Genomic DNA, 12,443 nt, shown 5'->3' on the forward strand with positions numbered 1-12,443 from the left:
ATGGCTAAAAATTCGTTAAAAAACTATCATAGTATAGTGATGGCATAAAAATTTTTCAAAAAAAACGTCATATATAGTATGGCATAAAAAATGTTCAAAAAACGTCATAGTTATAGTATGGCAATAAAAATTTCAAAAAACAACGTCATACGTATAGTATGGCATAAAAATGTCAAAAAACGTCATAGTATAGTATAGAATGAAAATTTTCAAAAAAAGTTGCATTGTAAGGTACACAAATGTCAAGAAACATCATGGCATAAAAATGTTTTAAAAAAAATTTCATACTATAGTATGGCATAAAAATGTTAAAAAAACATCATATATAATAAGGCCTATAAATGCTCAAAAATTCATGGTACAGTATGCATAAAAAATGTAAAAAAAAAAACTCATAGTATAGTATGGCACAAAAATGTAAGAAAACGTCATAATATAATAAGGCATATAAATGCTCAAAAATTTCTGTATAGTATGGCATAAAAATGTAAAAAAAAAAGTCATTATATAATAAGGCATAGAAATGCTCAAAAATTTCATGGTATAGTATGGCAAGAAAATGATTAAAAAAAGGTCATTAGTATAGTATGGCATAAAAATGTCAAAAAACGTCATAGTATAGTATGCATAAAAAGATCAAAAATTTCATGGTATAGTATGCATAAAAATGTCAAAAAATGTCATAGTATAGTATGGCATTAAAAAATTTCAAAAAAACGTCATAGTATAGTATGGCATAAAAAATTGTCAAAAAAACGGACATAGTATAGTATAGAATGAAAATGTCAAAAAAGTTGCATGGTTAAGGTATCACAAATGTCTAGAAACATCATGGCATAAAAATGTTTAAAAAAAATTCATAGTATAGTATGGCAATAAAAATGTTAAAAAACATCATAAATAATAAGGCCTATAAATGCTCAAAAATTTCATGGTAACAGTATGCATAAAAAATGTAAAAAAAAAACGTCATATATATATGGCAAAACATGTAAAAAACGTCATATTAATAAGGCCATAAATGCTCAAAAATGTCATGGTATAGTATATGGCATAAAAATGTAAAAAAAAAACGTTTCATTTAATAAAAGGCATAGAAAATGCTGCAAAAATTTCATGGTGTAAGTTATGGCAAGAAAATGAATTAAAAAAAAGTCATAGTTATAGTATGGCATAAAAATGTCAAAAAACGTCATAGTATAGTATGCATAAAAAAATGATCAAAAATTTCATGGTATAGTATGGCATAAAAATGGTCAAAAAATGTCATGGTATAAGGTATGGCATAATTAATTTCAAAAAACGTGAAGGTGTAGTATATGGCATAAAAATGCTCAAAAAATTTTCGATGGTACGTATTGGCATAAAAAATTACACAAAACGTTGCATAGTATTAGTATGGCATAGAAAATGTCAAAAAATGTCATGGAGAATGCTAAAGGCACATAAAGTGCTCAAAAGTTTCCATGGTATAGTATGGCAATGAAATGTCAAAAAGAAATCATAGTATAGTAGGGCATAAAAAATTCAAAAAACGTCATAGATATAGAGTATTGGCATAAAAATGTCAAAACAACTCATAGATAGTATGCCATAAAAATTTTCAAAAAAACGGTCAATAGTATAGTATGGACTAATAAAACATTGCCTCAAAATTTCATGGTATATGTACTGGCATGAAATTTACACAAAACGTTCATAGTATAAGACGGGCATTAAAAATGTCAAAAAATATTCATAATATAATAAGCATATACAAATGCTCAAAAATTTCATGGTATAGTATGGCAAGAAAATGATTAAAAAAAGGTCATAGTATAGTATGGCATAAAAATGTCAAAAAACGTCATAGTATAGTATGGCATAAAAATGATCAAAAATTTCATGGTATAGTATGGCATAAAAATGTCAAAAAATGTCATGGTATAGTATGGCATAATAATTTCAAAAAAACGTGATAGTGTAGTATGGCATAAAAATGCTCAAAAATTTCATGGTACAGTATGGCATAAAAATTACACAAAACGTCATAGTATAGTATGGCATAAAAATGTCAAAAAATGTCATGGTATGGTAAGGCACATAAATGATCAAAATTTCATGGTATAGTATGGCATAAAATGTCAAAAAACATCATAGTATAGTAGGGCATAAAAATTTCAAAAAAACGTCATAGTATAGTATGGCATAAAAATGTTAAAAAACGTCATAGTATAGTATGGCATAAAAATGTTAAAAAACGTCATAGTATAGTATGGCATAAAAATGTTAAAAAACGTCATAGTATAGTATGGCATAAAAATGTTAAAAAACGTCATAGTATAGTATGGCATAAAAATGTTAAAAAACGTCATAGTATAGTATGGCATAAAAATGTTAAAAAACGTCATAGTATAGTATGGCATAAAAATGTTAAAAAACGTCATAGTATAGTATGGCATAAAAATGTTAAAAAACGTCATAGTATAGTATGGCATAAAAATGTTAAAAAACGTCATAGTATAGTATGGCATAAAAATGTTAAAAAACGTCATAGTATAGTATGGCATAAAAATGTTAAAAAACGTCATAGTATAGTATGGCATAAAAATGTTAAAAAACGTCATAGTATAGTATGGCATAAAAATGTTAAAAAACGTCATAGTATAGTATGGCATAAAAATGTTAAAAAACGTCATAGTATAGTATGGCATAAAAATGTTAAAAAACGTCATAGTATAGTATGGCATAAAAATGTTAAAAAACGTCATAGTATAGTATGGCATAAAAATGTTAAAAAACGTCATAGTATAGTATGGCATAAAAATGTTAAAAAACGTCATAGTATAGTATGGCATAAAAATGTTAAAAAGCATCATAATATAATAAGGCCTATAAATGCTCAAACATTTCATGGTATAGTATGGCATAAAAATGTTAAAAAACGTCATAGTATAGTATGGCACAAAAATGTAAGAAAACATCATAATATAATAAGGCATATAAATGCTCAAAAATTTAAATGTTAAAAAGCATCATAATATAATAAGGCCTATAAATGCTCAAACATTTCATGGTATAGTATGGCATAAAAATGTTAAAAAACGTCATAGTATAGTATGGCACAAAAATGTAAGAAAACATCATAATATAATAAGGCATATAAATGCTCAAAAATTTCATGGTATAGTATGGCATAAAAATGTTAAAAAAACGTCATAGTATAGTATGGCATAAAAATTTCAAAAAAATGTCATAGTATAGTATGGCATAAAAATGATCAAAAATTTCATGGTATAGTATGGCATGAAAATGTCAAAAAACATTATAGTATAGTATGGCATAAAAATTTCAAAAAAATGTCATAGTATAGTATGGCATTAAAATGCTCAAAAACGTCATAGTATAGTATGGCATAAAAATTTAAAAAAAATTTCATGGTATAGTTTGGCAAGAAAATTATAAAAAAATAAGTCATAGTATAGTATGCCATAAAAATGCTTAAAAATGTCATGGTATAAAAAACGTCATAGTATAGTATGGCATAAAAATGCTCAAAAATTTCATGGTATAGTATGGCATAAAAATGACATAAAGCGTCATAGTATTGCACATAAATACTCAAAAATTTCTTAGTATAGTATGGCATAAAAATGTCGAAAAATGTCATAGTATAGTATGGCAAAAAAAAAGTCCAAAAACGTCAAAGTATAGTATGTCATAAAAATGTCAAAAAGGTTATAGCATGGAAAGGTACACAAATGTCAAGAAACATCAAAGTATAGTATGGCATAAAGAGTCATAGTATAATATGGCATAAAAATGTCAAAAAACGTCATAGTATAGTATGGCATAAAAATGTCAAAAAACGTAACAGTATTGTATGGCATAAAAATTTCGAAAAACGTCATAGGATAATATAGCAAAAAAAAGTCAAAAAACGTCATAGTATAGTATGGCATAAAAATGTCAAAAAACATCACAGTATTGTAAGGCATAAAAATGTCAAAAAACGTCACAGTATTGTATGGCATAAAAATTTCGAAAAACGTCATAGGATAGTATGGCAAAAAAAAGTCAAAAAACGTCATAGCATGGTATGGCATGAAATATCATAGTATAGTATGGCATAGAAGTGTCAAAAAACGGCACAGTAAAGTATGGCATGAAAATGTCATGAAATCTAATATTTAAGTCTTTGGATTGTGGAAGGTAGCCAGAGAAAATCTGTACAGATAGAGGGAAAACATGCAATCTCAACACAGAAATGCCCCATGCCCAGGATTTGAACCCAGAACCTTCTATGTTGGAGGTAAGAGTGCTAACCACTGTACCACCGTGTTAACACAGTACAAAGTCATGGTGAAGCGTAGGGCATGAAATAATCATAAAAGGGTACAATAGTATGGTATGGCATAAAAATGCTCAAAAATTTCATGTAATAGTATGGAATAAAAATGTCAAAAAACGTCATAGTATAGTATGGCATAAAAATGTCAAAAAAATGTCATAGTATAGTATGGCATAAAAATGCTCAAAAATTTCATGTAATAGTATGGAATAAAAATGTCAAAAAACGTCATAGTATAGTATGGCATAAAAATTTCAAAAAAACGTCATAGTATAGTATGGCATAAAAATGTCAAAAAACGTCATAGTATAGTATGGCATAAAAATTAAAAAAAAACGTCATAGTATAGTATGGCAAAAAAAAGTCAAAAAATGTCATAGTATAGTATGGCATAAAAATGTCAAAAAACGTCACAGTATTGTAATGGCATAAAAATGCTCAAAAATTTCAAGTAATAGAATGGAATAAAAATGTCAAAAAACATCATAGTATAGTACTCCATAAAAATTCGAAAAAACGTCATAGTATAGCATGGCATAAAAATGTCAAAAAACGTCACAGTATTGTAAGGCATAAAAATGTCAAAAAACGTCACAGTATTGTATGGCATAAAAATTTCGAAAAACGTCATAGGATAGTATGGCAAAAAAAAGTCAAAAAACGTCATAGCATGGTATGGCATGAAATATCATAGTATAGTATGGCATAGAAGTGTCAAAAAACGGCACAGTAAAATATGGCATGAAAATGTCATAAAATCTAATATTTAAGTCTTTGGATTGTTGAAGGTAGCCAGAGAAAATCTGTATAGATAGAGGGAGAACATGCATCTCAACACAGATATGGCCCATGCCCGGGGTTCGAACCCAGAACCTTCTATGTTGGAGGTAAGAGTGCTAACCACTGTACCACCGTGTTAACATGGTGAAGTGTAGGGCATGAAATAATAACAAAAGGGTACAATAGTATGGTATGGCATAAAAATGCTCAAAAATTTCATGTAATAGTATGGCATACAAATGTCAAAAAACGTCATAGTATAGTAAGGCATAAAAATGCTCAAAAATTTCAAGTAATAGAATGGAATAAAAATGTCAAAAAACGTCATAGTATAGTAATCCATAAAAATTTCGAAAAAATGTCATAGTATAGCATGGCATAAAAATGTCAAAAAACGTCATGGTATAGTATGGCAAAAAAAAGTAAAAAAAACATCATAGTATAGTATGGCATAAAAATGTCAAAAAACGTCACAGTATTGTATGGCATAAAAATTTCGAAAAACGTCATAGGATAGTATAGCAAAAAAAAGTCAAAAAACGTCATAGTATAGTATGGCATAAAAATGTCAAAAAACGTCATGGTATAGTATGGCAAAAAAAAGTAAAAAAACATCATAGTATAGTATGGCATAAAAATGTCAAAAAACGTCACAGTATTGTATGGCATAAAAATTTCGAAAAACGTCATAGGATAGTATAGCAAAAAAAAGTCAAAAAACGTCATAGTATAGTATGGCATAAAAATGTCAAAAAACGTCACAGTATTGTAAGGCATAAAAATGTCAAAAAACGTCACAGTATTGTATGGCATAAAAATTTCGAAAAACGTCATAGGATAGTATAGCAAAAAAAAGTCAAAAAACGTCATAGTATAGTATGGCATAAAAATGTCAAAAAACGTCACAGTATTGTAAGGCATAAAAATGTCAAAAAACGTCACAGTATTGTATGGCATAAAAATTTCGAAAAACGTCATAGGATAGTATGGCAAAAAAAAGTCAAAAAACGTCATAGCATGGTATGGCATGAAATATCATAGTATAGTATGGCATAGAAGTGTCAAAAAACGGCACAGTAAAATATGGCATGAAAATGTCATAAAATCTAATATTTAAGTCTTTGGATTGTGGAAGGTAGCCAGAGAAAATCTGTACAGATAGAGGGAGAACATGCAATCTCAAGACAGAAATGCCCCATGGCCGGGGTTCGAACCCAGAACCTTCTATGTTGGAGGTAAGAGTGCTAACAACTGCACTACCGTGTTAACACAGTACAAAGTCCTGGTGAAGTGTAGGGCATAAAATAATCATAAAAGGGTAAAATTGTATGGAAAGGAATAAAAATGCTCAAAAATTTCATGTAATAGTATGGAATAAAAATGTCAAAAAACGTCATGGTATAGTATGGCAAAAAAAAGTAAAAAAACATCATAGTATAGTATGGCATAAAAATGTCAAAAAACGTCACAGTATTGTATGGCATAAAAATTTCGAAAAACGTCATAGGATAGTATAGCAAAAAAAAGTCAAAAAACGTCATAGTATAGCATGGCATAAAAATGTCAAAAAACGTCACAGTATTGTAAGGCATAAAAATTTCAAAAAACGTCACAGTATTGTATGGCATAAAAATGCTCAAAAAACGTCATGGTATAGTATGGCAAAAAAAAGTAAAAAAACATCATAGTATAGTATGGCATAAAAATGTCAAAAAACGTCACAGTATTGTATGGCATAAAAATTTCGAAAAACGTCATAGTATAGTATGGCATACAAATGTCAAAAAACGTCATAGTATAGTAAGGCATAAAAATGCTCAAAAATTTCAAGTAATAGAATGGAATAAAAATGTCAAAAAACGTCATAGTATAGTACTCCATAAAAATTTCGAAAAAACGTCACAGTATTGTATGGCATAAAAATTTCGAAAAACGTCATAGGATAGTATAGCAAAAAAAAGTCAAAAAACGTCATAGTATAGTATGGCATAAAAATGTCAAAAAACGTCACAGTATTGTAAGGCATAAAAATGTCAAAAAACGTCACAGTATTGTATGGCATAAAAATTTCGAAAAACGTCATAGGATAGTATGGCAAAAAAAAGTCAAAAAACGTCATAGCATGGTATGGCATGAAATATCATAGTATAGTATGGGATAGAAATGTCAAAAAAGGTCACAGTATAATATGGCATAAAAATGTCACAAAATCTAATGTGTAAGTCTTTGGATTGTGGAAGGTAGCCAGAGATAATCCATTCAGGCAGCAGGAGAACATGCAATCTCAACACAGAAATGCCCCATGCCTGGGATTCAAACCCAGAACCTTCTTTGTTGGAGGTAAGAGTGCTAACCACTGTACCATCGTGTTAACACAGTTCAAAGTCATGGTGAAGTGTAGCAGATAAAATAATCATAAAAGGGTACAATAGTACGGTAAGGAATAAAAATGTCAAAAAATATCATAGTATGGTAAGGCACCTAAATGCTCAAAATTTCATGTAATAGTATGAAATAAGAATGTCAAAAAACATCATAGTATAATATGGCATAAAAATGTCAAAAAACATCATAGTATATTATAGGCATAAAAATGTCATAAAACATCATAGTATAGTATGGCATAAAAATTAATAGTATGGAATATAAATGTCAAAAAATGTTATAGTATGGTATGGTATAGAAATCTCAAAAAACATCACAGCATAATATGGCATAAAAATATCACTCAATCTAATGTTTATGTATAGTAAGGCATAAAAATGCTCAAAACACATCGTAGTCAAATGTCAAAAAATGTCATAGTATGGTAAAGCATCAAATATCATAGTATAGTAGTAAGAGTGCTAACCACTTTACCACCGTGTCAACACAGTACAAAGTCATAGTGAAGTGGAAGGCATAAAATAATCATAAAGAGGGTGTAAAAGTGTCATAGTATAGTAAGACGTAAAATGTCATATGGCATAAAAATGTCAAAAAACATCACAGTATAGTAAGGCATTAAAATGTCATAGTATAGTAAGGCATACAAATGTCAAAACACATCACAGTATAGTAAGGCATAAAAATGTCATAGTATAGTAGGATATAAAATGTCATAAAAACTTCATAGTATAGAAACGCATAAAAACGTTAAAAAACATCATATTATATTAAGGCATGAAGACATCAAAAAATTTCATGGTATACTAAGGCATCAAAACGTCATAGTATAGTATGACATAAAAATGTCAAAAAACGTCATAATATAGAAAGCCATCACGCCATAAAAAATTTCATAGTATAACAAGGCATAAAAACATCACACTATAGTAAAGCATAAAATGTCATAAAACATCACAGTATAGTAAGACCTAAAAACATCACAGTATAGTAAAGCATAAAATTGTGAAAAAAGTCATATTATAATAAGGCATGAAAACATCAAAAAACATCATGGTATGGTGAGGTATAAAAATGTCAAGAAACCTCATAGTATAGTAAGGTCTAAAAATGTCATAGTATAGTAAGGCATCAAAATGTCATAGTATAGTAGGACATAAAATGTCATAAAAACATCATAGTATAGTAAGCCATCACGTCATAAAAATGTCATAGTATAGCAAGGCATAAATACATCATGGTATAATATAGTTTGAACACACAACCTTCACGCTGTGAGGCCATAATTCTGACCATTGCACCACCAAGCAAACTGACGAATATGTAGTTGTTGTTTAAACCACATAAAGATTATAGTATAGTAAGACCTAAGAGGTGATATCATTGTGAGGCATAAAAAGTCATAGTATAGTAAGGCATAAAATGTCATAAAAACATCATAGTATAGGAAGACATAAATCAATCAACACATAACCTTCTCACTGTGAGACAAAGATTATAGCTACTGCACCATAGAACAAACCCTTGAATACCTTGTTGTAGAGTTAGGCATAAAAAGATCAAAGTATAGTAAGGCCTTAGAAGTCATATTATAGTGATGTATAAAAAGTCATAGTATTGTAAGGCATAAAAACATCAAAAAATGTCATGGTATAGTTAGGCATACAAATTTACAAACACAACTTTTACACTCATGAAGTTAGTTCAGTTCACCTCTATTACAGTAGGCTGAAATCTTACAGATAAATTTTAAATATTGGGAAAGTGTTAACCAAAATCATATTCATAGCCAGATGTGTATATTTTTCCTTGATCTGGGTGAACTAGCCCTTTAAAAGGATCACTAAGCATGCCATTGACAATTCTTCTTGCTTCAGTTCAAAACAATCCATATTATCTCATTCAGATATTTCAGAGTGACAGTTAGTTTAGCCAGACCTCTGTCTTATAACATGAAGAGATGCTGTCTTTGTGTCTGGCAGTGTTATATTGAACATATCTGGAAACCAAACTCACCAGTGAGGGAAAATTAAGAAACAAGCCTGAAAATGGCAACTGAATCAAACCTTGTAAAATACTGCAGAACAATGAAAACACTGTTCCTGTTACACATTTTGTATCACCAGAAATGTAAAAGTTGTCGTTTGGAGGATTGCTTGTGTGTGAAGCAGCTCTACATGACACAATCACATGTAAAAGCTCTCACAAAATCTGGTAAATTAGCTGGAAACAAAGAAACAGAAATCAATTTAATTAAAAATGTCACAGATCAATACATTAACATCATTCCACGTACAGGCAACTAAGGGTTTTAAAAGGTAAAAGGCAATATAAATATAGTCTAGTATTTTACATAAAACTGTGAGTTGTTTTCTGTATTGAATAAAAAAAAACATCATTCTGGAGATGCCTTCATCAACCAATTGTGACAGATTTTAATTGTTCTCCTATGCCATTCAGAGTATGTTTTCTTTTTCATTTTTGGGGGCGACTTTTCCTTTATTAGACATAAAAAGAGATTTTGAAATAAGCATTTCACCTCTCTTGTCAGAGTTTTATAAGAATATACTACTGTCTACAAAACATGAATATCATCTATTTCAAGATGGTTGCCCAAGGATAGATGCAGTCAGAAAAGAGAGCAATTGTAAATGAAAACAATGTGGTGCATCTTTCTTTGAGACCATTTTAATATAAGAACATTCATTCAAACGGGAAGCATGCACATAAAAAAGTGCCAAATTTCTATCTTTGGTCAGATTATTTGTTTTTTTGTTTTGTTTTGTTTTGTTTTTTATAAGCAGCCAAGTAGGAACATTTTTCACATCAGACTCTGATTTCTAATTCTGAGTGGGCAATATTGTGGATTTCTGACACTGATGATATCTTCCACTTGGTGAAAAAAGAACAACAGACATGTCAACAAACTGTTGGGAGAATGGCTCCAAATGCTCCACCTCTGGCAGTTAAAATCAGATAAAACCAAATTTGAACACTAATACTGTTTGAATCAGATTTCACTTGGTAATGAATACATAACACTCACAACAAACACATCTTATTTAGGCTGTTTATTTGATGTGACTGCAAGGTTAGCATCAGGGCTAAATAGTTTAAATTGTTTATTTGACGCAGTATCTAACTCCTTCTCTTTGATTGGCAGGTTCCCTTGTTGTCAACCTGATTTTTCCCTGTTTTCCTGCCTGTTAATCCTCTTATCCGCCTGTTAGTGGTGTGCCAGAATCCTGCCTCAGCCCACCAGTTTGGTACCCACACTCATCAGCCTCCCGTCAGTCTTCTCCTGTGGCCTTCCACATGCCAGTGTTCACTAGTCTTCAGCTGCATTCATACAAAGGTGCCTTCATTCTTCCCCAGCAGTCAACCAGTCTCCAATCAGACCTCCTCTGCTTCATGCTGACCTTCCACCTGTTAAAGATTCAGTTTGATCCACATCAACTGGTGGTACGACCAAGTTGAAAGGCAAAAAGTGCTTACTACGAATCTCATGAGAAGAAAAGCAAGCAGCCATAGCCTCCTCCGGCGGCTGCATAACACCGCCTCCTGGATTTCTCAGAGAAATCGTTGTATTTTGTGTCTTAATGGTCTCAAAGGAATGACCTGTACAAATGGGAATAATGGCACACACTTTGGGATCATATGAAAATATTCATGGTGTTGCACCAAGGAAGCAATACTATGTCAGTATGTGAGTAATGTATTAAAGAGTCCTCCACCAATTAAGCACTTTTTTTACTTTAGTGCTTGTATAACACTGTTGGACTCATAATGGACAATTTGAAAATTGTTCATTATTCTTCCTTGTCCCTCTCCCCTCTTTCTTGGAGCCAATATACCCACAATGCAACTTAACCACCAACAGTTTGGTTGGAGATTCGAGTGCATCATTCTAGTAGCAGCTAGGCTCAATGCTGCTGATGGTGACTCAAGTGACATCAGTTTATCAGACTTCACAGCTTCCTCTGGAGCCACAAATGCATTTATATATACCTTTCTTTCACATATCCAGTGTTTGCCTACTCCCCAGCACCTGTAAACAGACTTTGATGTGTAAAAGAAGTACAGTTCCCCTTTAAGTCAAAACTGAACAATAATTCCATTCCCTCAAAAGTTCCGCATTCTGCTTGTGTCTGCATTTGGTCAACTCTTCAAAGTCAGTTTTCATTTCTTTTTTGTGTGACTCTGAACCCCTTCAGCTATGTCGAACAGATGGCTAACTGCAATACATAGACTGACTTATGAGCAATACTCCAGAGGGTATTACACTTAAATTGACTGCTGAAGTTGAAGTAGTTTGGATTATAGGACCCTGGAAATCTGCAAACCAAAATCCTTTTCATCATAATGTTTATATGTGTCATAGTTCAGCTGCCATGCTGTAATCCCTGTCGCACCTCTGTGTGTGTGTGTGCGTGTGTGTGTGTGTGTGTGCGCGCACGCACAACAACAGGTATATATATACTATATATATATATATATATATATAGTATATATATTCTCTAGTTCTACTGCACCACAGTTCAGATGGTCATATTGTACTTCACTTGACACACTGAACAAGAAGTAAAAAGCTACTTACACATTTATGCATCAGTAATAATAATCTAATATTGTATTACAGTATAACACTGACAGTGCATTTTGCTAATAATACTTGTGTTCTTTTACTTACATTTTCAGTGTATGACTTTAATTGTAGTAATTGTTACTTGTTTGAATGTAGTACTGCTCCCTTGATCTGAATATATCTTCCACCACAGTACATTTTGTACTCTGTACTGTATTCTACCTACAGTATTTGCTGTAGCACTCCCTTTTAATGTGGTGGTATATTTCTGCTACTGAGGTTTTCTGTTTTCTTTTTCTGTGTAGCTCTTCCCTTTAGTCCTTACATTGACCTTTTTAACTGTGACAGTTCTACTTTAAAATA

This window comes from Seriola dumerili, unplaced genomic scaffold, assembly GCF_002260705.1.
Source record: "Seriola dumerili isolate Sdu_G_001 unplaced genomic scaffold, Sdu_1.0 BDQW01000674.1, whole genome shotgun sequence".
Taxonomy (NCBI): domain Eukaryota; kingdom Metazoa; phylum Chordata; class Actinopteri; order Carangiformes; family Carangidae; genus Seriola; species Seriola dumerili.